Source organism: Nicotiana tabacum, chromosome 19 (assembly GCF_000715075.1).
Source record: "Nicotiana tabacum cultivar K326 chromosome 19, ASM71507v2, whole genome shotgun sequence".
NCBI classification, from domain to species: Eukaryota; Viridiplantae; Streptophyta; class Magnoliopsida; order Solanales; family Solanaceae; genus Nicotiana; species Nicotiana tabacum.
Genome location: NC_134098.1, coordinates 76,860,169 through 76,874,498, shown reverse-complemented (window position 1 = coordinate 76,874,498; position 14,330 = coordinate 76,860,169). Strand labels below are relative to the sequence as shown.

Below are 14,330 nucleotides of genomic sequence, written 5' to 3'. Positions count from 1 at the left end.
TGTCCTCACCTTCACCAATAAAAAGATCGGGCTCGGAAGGAGAATGGGACACCAAATAGCAATCACAGACATCGGCTTCGACCCAGCCAGACAACCAAAAAATCGAAGAGGATGATGATCAAAGGGTCCCTCGATCTTTCGTGATTCCCAAGGACTCTGACGCCACCAAATCAACAATCGAGGAACTAGAGCAAGTCACATTAATCGAGCACTGGCCCGAGCGAAAGGTATACTTGGGAATGGGATCCATTCGAGAGGTGAAATATCCCGAATGGTTAGCCAACGTAGTTGCAGTCCTTAAAAAAGGGAACAAACTTAGAATGTGTGTAGACTATAAGGATTTGAACAAAGCATGCCCCAAAGATTCCTTTCCGCTGCCCAACATCGATCGCGTGATCGATGCCACGGCCGGCCACGAGATCCTCACTTTTCTCGATGCCTATTCCGGGTATAATCAAATCTGGATGAACCCGGAGGACCAGGAAAATATTGTATTTGTCACCAAATATGGAATGTATTGTTATAATGTGATGCCCTTCGGGCTAAAGAATGCAGGGGTTACTTACCAACGCCTAGTAAATAAAATATTCGAAGAACAAATAGGAAAATCAATGAAAGTTTATATTGATGACATGCTAGTTAATCCCTGCGCGCATAGGACCATTTGACCCATTTGTAGGAAACGTTCGAAATTTTGAGGAAATACAACATGAAGCTCAATCCCGAAAAATGTGCTTTCGGAGTCGGTTCGGGCAGGTTCCTCGGCTTCATGGTGTCACATCGGGGAATAGAGATTAACCCCGATAAAATCAAGGCCATCGAAGACATCATCGTTGTGGACAACGTGAAGGCCGTACAAAGGCTAACGGGTCGGATTGCAGCCTTAGGCCGGTTCATTTCAAGATCATCTGACCGAAGTCACAAATTTTTCTCTCTACTCAAAAAGAAGAACGATTTTGCTTGGACCCCGGAGTGCCAACAAGCATTATAGGAACTAAAATGATATCTATCAAGCCTACCACTACTTCACACTCCAAAAATAGACGAAAAACTTTGTTTGTACTTGGCAGTATCGGAAGTCGCCGTAAGCGGTGTCCTAGTTCGAGAAGAGCAAAGTACGCAATTCCCCGTTTATTATATGAGTCGAACCTTAGGAGAAGCGGAAACTAGATATCCGCTCCTAGAAAAATTGGCACTTGCACTGATAAGCGCCTCTAGAACTCCTATTGAAATCACGCCAACCCTCGTACCCGAAGTCGAAAAAGAACTCCTATTGAAATCAGGTACATCATCGGGGGTATGGATCCTTTTTACGGATGGGGCTTCGAACGTGAAAGGGTCCGGGCTGGGCATAGTTTTGAAATCACCCACGGGTAACACTATTAGGGAATCTACTAAAACTATCAGGTTGATTAACAACGAGGCCGAGTATGAAGCCTTGATTGCAGGTCTCGAGCTAGCTAGAAACTTGGGAGCAGAAGTCATTGAAGCCAATTGCGACTCTTTGCTGGTGGTGAGTCAAGTAAACAAAACCTTCGAAGTTCGAGAAGGTAGAATGCAAAGGTATTTAGATAAACTGCTTGTCACTTTGCACCATTTCAAACAATGGACTTTACGGCATGTCCCACGGGAACAGAATAATGAGGCCGATGCGCTTGCAAATTTAGGGTCGTCGATCGAGGTAGATAACTTGGACTTGGGGAATGTTGTTCAACTTTCGAGATCGGTAATGGAAGAAGGTCATGTCGAAATAAATTCTACAAGCTTAACCTGAGATTGGAGAAACAAGTATATTGAATACTTGAAAAGCGAAAAACTCCCATCGGACCCTAAAGATTCCAGAACCTTACGGACTAAAGCTGCCCGATTCACGCTGGCATCGGACGGAACGTTGTACCAAAGAATATTCGATGGACCGTTGGCAGTATGCTTGGGTCCGGGAGATATCGATTACATCTTACGGGAAGTGCACGAGGGTACTTGCGGGAATCACTCTGGAGCCGATACATTAGTTCGAAAAATAATCAGAGCAGGGTATTATTGGATCGATATGGGCAAAGGTGCGAAGGAATTTGTTCGTAAATGTGACAAATGTCAAAGGTTTGCACCAATGATCCACCAACCCGGAGAGCAACTCCACTCAGTCCTATCCCCATGGTCGTTCATGAAGTGGGGAATGAATATCGTTGGCCCTATGCCATCAACCCCAGGTAAAGCCAAATTCATTTTATTTATGACTGACTATTTTTCTAAATGGGTTGAAGCGCAGGCATTCGAAAAAATAAGAGAGAAAGAAGTTATAGACTTTATTTGGGATCATATCATATGCCGATTCGGGATACCCGCCGAAATAGTGTGTGACAATGGAAAACAATTCGTTGGCAGCAAAGTAACAAGATTCCTCCAAAACCACAAAATAAGAAGGATACTATCGACGCCATACCACCCCAGTGGGAATGGATAGGCCGAATCAACGAACAAAACTGTCATTCAAAACATAAAGAAGAGGTTGAATGACGCTAAAGGGAAATGGAGAGAAATCCTGCCCGAAGTCCTTTGGGCATATCGGACGACGTCAAAATTCAGTACGGGGGCGACCCCATTCTCCTTAGTATATGGGTCTGAAGCATTGATACCAATCGAAGTTGGTGAACCCAGTGCCAGATTTCGATTCGCGATGGAAGAATCAAATAACGAGGCTATGAATACCAGCCTCGAACTATCGGACGAAAGACGAGAAGCTACTCTCGTCCAATTGGCCGCCCAAAAGCAGCGAATCGAAAGATATTATAATCGAAGAACCAAGCTCCACCATTTTAAGCCTGGGGACTTAGTGTTAAGAAAAATTACCATCAATACCCAAAATCCGAACGAAGGAAAACTAGGACCGAATTGGGAAGGACCATATCAGGTGTTCGAAAACATCAGAAAGGGATCGTACAGGCTCGGCATTATAAACGGCAAACAGCTATCAAGCAGCTGGAATGTATCACATCTAAAACGGTACTACTGCTAAGGTACGACCTTTCCATATTCATTTATATTTCAAAACTGACCCCTGCAGAAGTCCGAACAAGGGCTAAGATGGATCTCTCGCTTGAAAGCATGCGTTGCACTCTTTTTCCCTTAGACTGGTTTTATCCCAAATGGGTTATTCAGCAAGGTTTTTAATGAGGCAACCATTGATCGTGCAACATTTACAATAATATTCGAGGCCTCGCAAGAGAGTTATTTCATAACAACAGGGTTCCAATAGGAAAAATTGTAAGAGCCAAATGGTCGAAGCGAACCATGCTCATATAGATTGGCCCGAACCCAGGCGTGTAATAACGTGCGAAGAAAGTTCTCTTCTTTATCGGCATCTTATATCCAAGGAAAATTCCTCTATTTTGAGATTTATTATGCAAACAGAATCAAGTTAAATTCGACCATCACGCCCACGGGCTACATTACCTCGAGTTCGAATCATTCACTCGACAACTAAAGCCTACGAACTACTTTTATTTCGAGTTCGAGCAATCACTCACTCGACTATCACGCCCACAGGCTACAGTATCTCGAGTTCGAATCATTCACTCGACGACTAAAGCCTACGGGCTACTTTTGTTTCGAGTTCGAGCAATCACTCACTCGACCATCACGCCCACGGGCTATATTACCTCGAGTTCGAATCATTCACTTGATGACTAAAGCCTACGGGCTACTTTTGTTTCGAGTTCGAGCAATCACTCACTCGACCATCACGCCCACGGGCTATATTACCTCGAGTTCGAATCATTCACTCGACGACTAAAGCCTACGAGCTACTTTTATTTCGAGTTCGAGCAATCGCTCACTCAACCATCATGCCCACGGGCTAAATTACCTCGAGTTCGAATTATTCACTCGATGACTAAAGCCTACGGGCTACTTTTATTTCGAGTTCGAGCAATCACTCTCTCGACCATCGCACCCTCGGGCTATATTTCTTCGAGTTCGAATCATTCACTCGATGATTAAAGCCTACGGGTTACTTTTACTTCAAGTTCAAGCGAAGCACAACTCAACTATTACGCCTACGGATTATATTTCCTCAGGATCGAATCACTAACTCAACTAGTAAGCCCAAGGTCTATGTCACTTCAAACGAATCAATAATAGAGACTACAAAGTCCAAGTTTGATTGAATTGTTAAGATTCTTGTGAAAACATTTATAAAGGCACACATAAAGTCTGCACAAATCGGCCAAAGTTGTCTATATACAAAAATTTCTACGTGATTACAAACATAACTATGGACTAATCTTCCTGATCACCCTCGGATCCGCTCTTACTACCGTCATCGTCATCATCATCGCCATCAGAAACCAAGGCTTCAGCTTCGGCTTCGAGCTCTTTAGCCTTTTTTATTTCTTCAGTAAGGTCGAGACCCCGAACATGTATCTCCTCGAGGGTCTCCCTCTGAGACCTATATTTGGCAAGTTCGGCAATCCAGTGTGCTCGGGTGTCGGCAGTATCCGCCGCCTCTCGTGCCTCAATCTGAGCAGCCTCGGCATCATCCGGATACACGGCAATGGACCTATCCGCCAAGATTTTAGACGACTCAACCTCGGCCTTGGCCTCGGCAAGCTGGGCTTCAAGCTCCTCGATCCTTTTAGCTTGAGCCGAACTCTTTTGCTTGACGTTTCGAAGCTGGACATCGGCCGATAATAAGTTGGTCAAAATGGTCTCTTTTTCCGCAGCCAGGCGATCGATAGTCTCCTTCCACCAATTACATCCGGCTTTGATTTGATCGACTTCTTCCCGAAGTGACCCAATCATTTCAACCTTCTGCTGCAGCTGAGACAACGAAGGGTTAACTTCCACAGTCGAGTCAAACCCATACTTTAACAGAATCAGGCTCACCTGCTTGTCAAGTTCGGCCTCTTCTTCGTGAGCCTTAGCCAAATCCGCTTGAAGGTCCTTTATAGCCTCGTCATTTTGGCTGCAAAGAATCCGCAAGGCGTCTCTCTCCCCCGAGACCTTCTGAAGCTCGACCTCACACTGGCCAAGGTCGACCCGAAATCTACTAATGGCCTACACAATAGGGAAAGAACACGAGTCAAATTTGGAAAGAGAACAAAGAAACCAAGTATAGTAAAATCATTACCCGAGTAATGAAACGTTGGGCCTCTTCCAGTAGAAGAGAAGCGTCCCCGATATCGGAAGCATCACCGACTCCGGTAAAGCAATCCTGATAGGGATCCCCTGCACTAGAGCCTCCGCCCATATCGGGGGTCTTCAATTCTCGAGCTTCCTTTAACGCCTCCTCAGAAAAGGTGGGAAGAGAAGGCGAATGACCCACTGTCATAGTCCCAAGTGAATCACTCGGGGCGTTCCGATCAAGACTCGGGATCCCGGAATCAACCCCGACCGGTACAGCTGCCATCGGTTCAGGAGCTTCGGTGACCTCGATAGCTCTGGAAGATCGGTACACTAAGGCCGAGGCATCTCCTTCTTCCTCTTCTTCTTCTTCCTCTTCTCTCAATTGTTGGACCGAGTCACTCGAAAGGGAAATTGCTTTCCTCCTCACCCTTCGAGTTTCGGGCTTGGGGCCCTCTGATCAAGAGGCAGCTTTGCGCTTCTTGTCTTTCCCCGGTTTCGGGACTGGGGACTTGGTTCCTTCTTCACCACTCGAAGGCCTCAAAACAACATCCTTGGTTACGCCTGCATGACAGGAAATCGGTAACGAATGGAATACAGAGAGCGCTTCGAAGGAAACGGGAAGTAAAACCTTACCATGGTTCTTGGCTTCCCATCTGCCTTTAGCCAAATCACGCCAAGCACGTTCGGCATAAGAGGAAGTTGAGGCTAACTTCCGAACCCAATCCTCGAGGTCGGGCACCGCTTGTGGCATCCAAGGGGCAGCTGTATATCGGGAAGAAGCGTAAAAAAAAATTATCTATGAAAACAACTTACGATCGAAATTTCATTCCTCGGGGAACGACATCTTCTCTTCCGGAATAAGGTCACGGGTCCTCACCCGGATGTAACGCCCCATCCAACCCCGATCCTTGTCTTCGTCGATGCTCGACATCAAAGCTTTCGATGCCCGACGGTGAAGTCTGATTAATCCTTAGAAGATTTGAGGCCGATACAACCGAATGAGGTGATTCGGGGTAAAATCCAGCCCCCCAGCTTTGGTGGAGAAGAAGCGAAGTAGGATCACTATACGCCACACAGAGGGATGAATCTGACCAAGGGTGACCTGATATCTCTTGCAAAAATCGATGATCACCGGGTCGACCTGACCCAATGTGAAGGGATAAGTGTAAACACTTAAAAACCTCTCCACATGGGTGATGACACTCTCTTCGGGGGATGGAATTTGCAACAAAACCTCGGAACTCCAGTTACAGTCTTTTCTAATGGCCTCGAGATGACCCTCCGTTATAGAGCACATATACATCGACACGTGCTCGCATCGACCCGGGACGGATGAAGGATTCTCAACCTTAAAATCGATCTTTAGAATACACGGGCCGGGGATATAGTCATGGGTGGACGGCTCCACCGGCGCCTTGTCGCCGGACGGCCGTGAAGAAGAAGTTTTCTCCTTCTGAGGCACAGTTTTCGAAGTCTTGGCCATTGATACGGGAGGAAGAAAGATAAATGAAAATGAAAAATAGACTGCACCAAAACTCTGGTAGCAACAAGAAAGGAAGAAAAGATGAGAAAATTTGGGGGAGTGAACGCGTGAAAGAAGTAAATGATAGATGGAAGAGCTATTTATAGGCTCGCACCATGACGATTCAATATCACAGGTGGCCGGCCGCCATCTGACAAGCATTAAATACCTTGAAAGGCTGAATCGATAGGACAGCTATCACATACGTCATAATCGATCCCTGTGAAAATGTCGGCTTATGACCCGATCGAACCACTAAAAATCACGTCGATTCTCACCGCATCCTTCGTGAGAAACGAGGGGACTATCTATATACGGTCGAAATAGATTTCGGCCTTCCTACGTTCGATCGAGTTCGAGTGTTAAAAAGTCAGAATTACATTTTCAGGAGTGAGCTCCGAAGTCGGTATTAACAAGCCTCGAGCCCGAAGGTTGATCAAGGGGTCGGCTCGATAACCCTATCGAGCCCGTGGCCGAATCGATCCGTAAGGCACTACTTCGAGGTCGGAAATGCGCGACGCCCATCTTGAAGGTCGGACTCGATCCAAGACCGAAAGGCCCAACCCAGTAACGAACTCGAGCCAGTATCGAGCTCACAGACAAGAGTCGTTGCGACCGCACCAAGAGAGAGAATCTTGGCAGGAATCAAGGAAGAGACAGGTCATCATGGGCCTTCCACTATATGTTTTATTTTATTATTTTTTGTAATAACCCTCTTCTATAAAAGGGAAATCCTTTTAAGCTAAAGGGCAGAATACATTGTAACAAAAGATCACTTCTCATATTGAAAAATAGTTCTTCATGCTTGTTTTATTTTACCTTATTCATTCTTTTGCTCAATATTTTCATTCTCATAGTCAGGAATATACGTATCTCTATTTTCCTACATGATTTATATCGAATTATATCGCATATCCTTAGAACCACACACAAAATCTAACGTTATCCGATTTTTTCGGTAAACACTATTCAATAATTTATTGGATGAGATTTATTTTGTTAACCAATTGGTTTTAACTATGGTTACCAACAGTTCTCTCTCCTCTCTCTTCCCTCTTTCCTTTCACTGTCATAGCAGAAACCTTCCCTCGCTTCCAATTCTCTCAAGAAAATAGAGCAAGTGAATGCAAACATTTGTTTGTAATTTTATATTAACCAAATAATTGGAAAACTACAATTTTATAATATCTTATACCTCTGAAATTATTATCATGTATATGAACAAATGGGAAGAATGTCAACATAGAAATGCTGAAACTAAGAGAATAGTCTCAGTTGAATATTACAGTTATAAATGTAAACTAAGAGAAAAAGAAAACCCAAGAAAAAATATAGTTGATCTCATAAGAGAAATACAAATTTTGCATAAGTACATCAAGCCTTTTTCATTCTTCCCAATTTTCATGCCCTCTTTAGGTCTTTTAGTTGGCCTTTATAGTTTAAAAAAATCCCAAGTTAAAACATTTTCTTTCCTGGAGACGACAGCGAAGCTTGTCCATCACCATTGCCGTCAAAACAAAGCTTTAAAATAGTCCAATGCTTCTCGATCCTTGGATTTTTTAAATTTTATAACCAAGTGCATCTTTTTGATTTTGCTCCTCTTCTTATTGAAAGACTTGGGATAAAATGTGTTATCTTTTTTTTATAGTGATGTGAAAACAGTAATTTCGTATTAGCAATTTGCATCTACTTGTACTACTTTCGGAGAGATTGGATAGGTAAGGAAAGGTTCTTATTCGCCTTTCACGGGGAAAGGCGGAAGTGAGAAGGCAATGATAATTGGTAACCATAGTTAATACTAATTGGTTAACAAAATAAATCTTGTCCATTAAATTATTGAATGGACACGTGCAAATTACACAGAGTGGCATTGAAAGAACCGGAGAGATCACGTACAGGAGGTGAGCCAAATCCAAACAATTTAGCTTTTTTAGGACCACACAATTAGGATATTAACAAGTTCTAACAATTTGCTAGTAATTGTTATTCCATAATAGTCCTTGGCATTTTGTCAACACATGAGCACCCTCAGTCCCTCACGCATGAAATTCTGCGAAGATTTAAGTATTAGAGTGACAATGACGTATGGGCTATGCTCACTTGAATTGTTTGTATATATGGTGGTACAATATTTTTTTTTAATGCAATATTATTGACTTATTTTCAGCGGTCCAAATCGTCGGATAAAAAGAAAAAATAGACGTCTGAAAAAGAAGAAAACAAGTGAGGACAAAAAAGGTCTCTGTCCTCTAGAAACTGTTCAGTGTTGTTTCACTACAATTTTCTTGTATTTCATAAAATATTTCTATTATTTATAGTACTTTTTCTAAATATATTTATTTTATTTTATTTTAAAAAAAGAACTAAACAAACAATTTGTTAAGTCTTCTAATTGGAACAAACATGTAGGCAAACAACTAAAAGAGTACCAAATATTTGCTTTTAAAAGTACCTGTCACAGCACTTGAGAGCATGGTATACCAAACCTTCCTCTGCAACTTAGCTTTCAGCAATGGCGGAAATACAACATGACCTTTTCCCATTGATCAGAGTTTACAAAGATGGCCGAATCGAGAGGCTGATGGGCGAAGGCGTTGTCCCAGCTGAATTGGATCCTGAAACCGGAGTCCAAATCAAAGATGTCCAAATTGATCCAACAATTAATCTATCAGCAAGACTTTACCTGCCCAAAAATCTCGAACCCGGTTCAAAAAATTTCCCTTTTCGTCTACTTTCACGGCGGCGGCTTTGTGATTGAATCTGCTTCTTCAACTTCATACCACAAGCATCTTAATTTGGTAGCAACTGAAGCCAATGTTATAATCGTTTCTGTTAACTACAGGTTAGCTCCTAAATACCCATTACCTATAGCTTATGAAGATTCCTGGGTAGCTGTCAAATGGGTCGCTTCACATGCTAAAGGTGATGGTCATGAGCCATGGCTAAAAGACCACGCTGATTTTAATCATGTTTATTTTGGTGGAGATAGCGCTGGTGCTAATATTTCTCATAATATGGCAATTCGGGTCGGGTTGGAAAAGTTGGATGGCGTCAAACTTGATGGGATTTTTCTAGCCTGTCCGTATTTCTGGGGGATTGATTTAATTGACGGCGAGGCTGAAAACTTGGATTGCAAAAATTACATTGAGAAGCTCTGGGCTTTTGCGCATCCAAATAGCTCCGGATTAGATGACCTGTTGATCAACCCGGAAAAGGATCCGAAATTGTCTAGCTTGGGGTGCGACAAAGTACTTATTTATGTTGCTGGAAAAGATCCGCTGAGATACAGGGGATTGTACTATAAGGAGTTACTATTAGAGAAGAGTGGGTGGCAAGGAACAACGGAGGTTGTGGAGATTAAGGATGAAGAACATGTGTTTCATTTGTTTGCTCCTAAGAGTGAAAATGCCATTGTCGTGCTGAAAAAATTGGTCTCTTTCCTTAATCAGTCCAAGGCCTAATGCCTCAAGACGATGCTTTTTTCATTTTTAGTTGTTGCTCATGTATACTGGAAAGGATGATCTTAGCTTAATTTGTAACGATGAACGAAAATAGTTATGTTTTCGCACTTTTCACCTGTTAATTTCAATTTGAGCTAATTCCTTCTCTTTTACTTTCCTTGTTTGTTTAATCTTGCTGAAGTTGATTTTAATCACTTTCATTTTTTTCAATTAAAGCTTAAGTGTCGCGATTAATGAGATCCAAAATAAGTCATATGGTACCGATCTAATGATTTTAAACTAATGAAGACTTCCAAGTAAAACATCACCTCTTACTTCGTTGAAGTTCCTATACTTCAGTAGACCAAGTGAACAGTGTAAATATTTCATTTACTCTAATATTATTCTTTTTGACCCAAACACGTCTAATCGTCTAAATTAAATCCTTAGCCCCAGGGCTGTATCTTCCTGCTGCTTATGCACATTCATCATTCGTGACAAGTGCTGAAATGGTACTCCGTACGGTTCTTTTTATTTGTCGCTTTAGAACACAAATTTAATTCAAAATATTTGTTACTTTAGAAAATTAAAAAATATTAAATAATATAGAGTATTATTTTTCTAACTTAGACCTACTATTTTGAGAAGGTGTATAGTTAGGTGACTTTTTTTTTATAAAAATTAGTTTAATAACTTTCGTGATACTTATATATAGTTGATTGATTTTTTTATTAAGAAAAATAGTTCTGTGAAATTTAGGGGAATAAAATGAAACTTGAGTAGTCATTCGCGAAATTAACACTGTAGATTTATTTAAATTCAATTCCCATTTATCCTTTAATCTTGTTGCTCTTTATGCTTGACTTGTTTTATTTTCGTTTTCGATCCTTTCACGAGAAAAAGCTTCTGTTAATAAATCTAATGCTAAGTATTGTCTACGTTTCATTTAATGTGAAAGGATTTAAACTACGAAGATTAAACTATTTAATTTTTAGCGTAAAATTGTATAAAGAACACATTAAAAATGGATGGCTTGTTTTCTCTCTCGTTGCACGTTAAGCGTAACATGCGCCAATCATGGGGTAAGAGAGCCCGCATTCCATCCCAGAAGACTTTAATGTTCAAGGAAGCTTCAACTTCGGATGGCAACAATCAGCAATGTCAGAAATCAAGCATAGGAAGTGCAGGAACATAAGGAAAAATGCAATCCAGTCCACAATTTAATGAAACAGAAACCATAAGTAATGAAACAGAGAAAGTTCAACAAATTGCAGCAACGCGACTTTGGAATGAGGTGATACAGACTTCTCCAAGTAACACTCAAGCAGATCCCATGAGTAGCAGCAAAAAATCTGCTGATGAGGTAGAAGAGGAACTTGAGGCGCAACAGACGAAGGGTTCGATTTGGGATGATTTTGACATTGAAAAAATCTCAATTTGCAGGGTAAAAATTAGAGTATGTACTTGCCCCTTCCCTGGCTCTCGTTGCACGTATCCCGAGTCGGGAGGTAAACTAAAAGTGAAAATAAAATTCCATATCCGATGTGGTACTTTTCTCCCTCCGGTTCGTTTATCTGTAGGCATACGAGTCTTTTCTAGAAATAAAGGATTGTTACCCTTGTCCCTCACAGCACCACCCTTGAAGCTGAACCAAATTCTTGTGCCGCAAGTGACAACCGTTTTGCCACCATACGAACATGGTATATGGGATAAATCTGAGGCCCAAACTGAGAAGTGTTGCACCCCCTTGAAATGAGTGTATGCACATCATACCTCCCACGGTTGTTGCCAAAGCTCCAAGTGAACCCGAAATAGGACATGGACTTGGATCTACCAAATGATAAAAATGCCTCTGAGATTCAATCATAAACCACTTTATCTCGATTCTATGTACCCCCCCCCCCCAAGTAGTAAAGTAAAAAAGGGCTCTTTGTCTTAATTCCCTCGTTCAGGACATATGGAAGCAGGTTATGGATCTGTTTAAGTTGGCCAATCAATCCCTCTTTTCTTTTCCCTGCCTCCGGACACCTTAGAATAGATTTGATTGGAAGGAGGGTGAGGAACAAACACAGTGGTTTGACTGTTGGGATCCCAATCGGCCTGCATTAGCGAAAAATGGAAACTATCGAATCATGGGTAACTCGCTTTATCGGGATAGGAAAAATTGCAACATCGGCATTTCTTTTCTTCCCTAAATCGATCCACTAGTAGGTAGCGGTATGAAAGATCCATTATGGTGGGATGGACCATTCTCGAATTTGGCCGGTATTTTTGTCAATCAGCGGAAGACTCACGCATACTGGGAGGGTACGACTTCAAATGAGGGACTTGATCGAACGGCGCCGACTCAATAGAAGAATGAAATAGGTGGAATTAGAGAGGGAAATGGCATCTTGCCAAGTTTATGTCGGAGGTGCGGCTCAGGTAAGCCTTCAATCTTGCAATCTCATCAATATCATTGCTCCCAAAACACATGGTGAGGCTTCGATTGCTGAGATTAAATTAGATGATATAAGTTCTGAATTTGAGTATTGGGGGAAAGCGATGATTTGCTATTCTTAGGTGCTCACCCTCTTTTTGTTGTGATTCAAGGGTATATCAAGAGGCTTTGGGAAAAATTTGGATTTGATAGGATTGTAAAGCTTTAAAATAGAGTAATTGTAGTAAGGTTTGAAACTGAAACATGGAAGCAGGAGGTGATTCGAGGTGGAATATACCACTTTGATAAATACCCTTTTATCGTTAAGGCATGGTCTCCAAAATTGGAATTCCCCTGCGGAGGAACTATTAACTGCTCCAATTTGGGCCAAGTTTCCTGGTCTAGACTTTAAATATTGGAGTAAGAAAGGATTGAGCAAGATTGGCAACTTGGATGGAAAATCAATTATGGTGGACCATAATACTGAAAAGAGAAGTGACTTGAATTTTGCAAGGCTATTAGTTGAAGTAGAAATGAATGCACAACTGCCAAATGTGGTGCTATTCAGAAACGAGAGAGGCAAATCGATTGAACAGAAGGTGAATTATGACTAGAAACCTACTCTGTGCAGTCACTATTCAAAATATGGTCATGCAGAAGATGTTTGCAGTATAAAGAAGAAGAAGAAGCAAATTCAAAAGTAACAAACTGAATTACCTACTGCTAATCAACATGAGACGAATAGAGGAAAAGAAAGTGAACAAGACCAGCATGCAAAAAATCCAAACCACAAGGATAAATCCAAAGGGACTGAAGGTCCTCAGGAGGTTGTCCAAAAGAAGCCAGACTCACAGAATAATATATGGTGGCAAACTCCACTAAGAACCGGGAAGGCTCAACCAAGGCAAACAAAAGAAAGCTCAAATGTTTTGCAAGCATTGCATAGCAAGGAAACCAACCAATCAACCATCAAAAGAACGGTCTTAAATGTGGGAGGTCAGACTATCTATCACCAGAGGGATAGTTAAGTTACTTAGTTGGAATGTGAGGAGGCTTAATGCCCCTAATAAGAAAAAGGAGTAGAGCTCATTTGCAATGAAGAGAAAGTAGGACTTATAAGCATGCTTGAAACAAAAGTAAAAAGTAATAAGATTGAATAGTTAGCCAATAAAATGGTTGTATGATGGAATTATGTTTCCAATCTTGCTCATCACTATAATGGCAGGATTTGGATCACATGGAGACCTGACTACTATAAAGTAGTACCAGTTGTTATGTCTGCACAATTTGTCATTTGTAAAGTAGTACCAGTTCTTATGTGGATGCTTTTAATACAAAAGAGGAAAGGAAAGAGCTATGGGAAAGTCTAGTGACTCACAGCATGAGATGCACCAGACCTTGGGTGGTTTTGGGGGATTTCAAATCAGTTTTAAAGCCAGAGGACACGAGAAGAGGCAATTCAGTAACCTGGTTAAAGGTTATTGATTTTCATAACTTGTTGAAGAATGTGGATTACTGGAATTACCTGCTCAAGGAAATAGGTATACCTGGAATTATAAACATGAGGATCAAAAGGTATTTTCAAAAATTGATTGGGTATTCATTAATGGGGATTGGTTGGACGCAATGCCAGCATGTAGGGCATTATTCCTACCATAAGGCATAAGTGATCACTATCCTATTAAAGCATCATTGGCAAGTGAAAGAACCAAAGGTAGGAAGTCTTTTCTCATCTATAACATGTGGGCTCAGCATCCACAACTTGAAACCATTGTTACTGAGGGATGGAGTACTAAGATTTAAGGCAAAATGTATACAATAGTAA

At 41.6% G+C, this 14,330-nt stretch overlaps 1 pseudogene; it reads left to right on the top strand.

Annotated features, from left to right (window-relative positions):
• The first annotated feature begins 9,012 nt into the window (after positions 1 to 9,012).
• Positions 9,013 to 10,256, top strand: LOC107778557 (2-hydroxyisoflavanone dehydratase-like; annotated as a pseudogene).
• Positions 10,257 to 14,330: the final 4,074 nt, after the last annotated feature.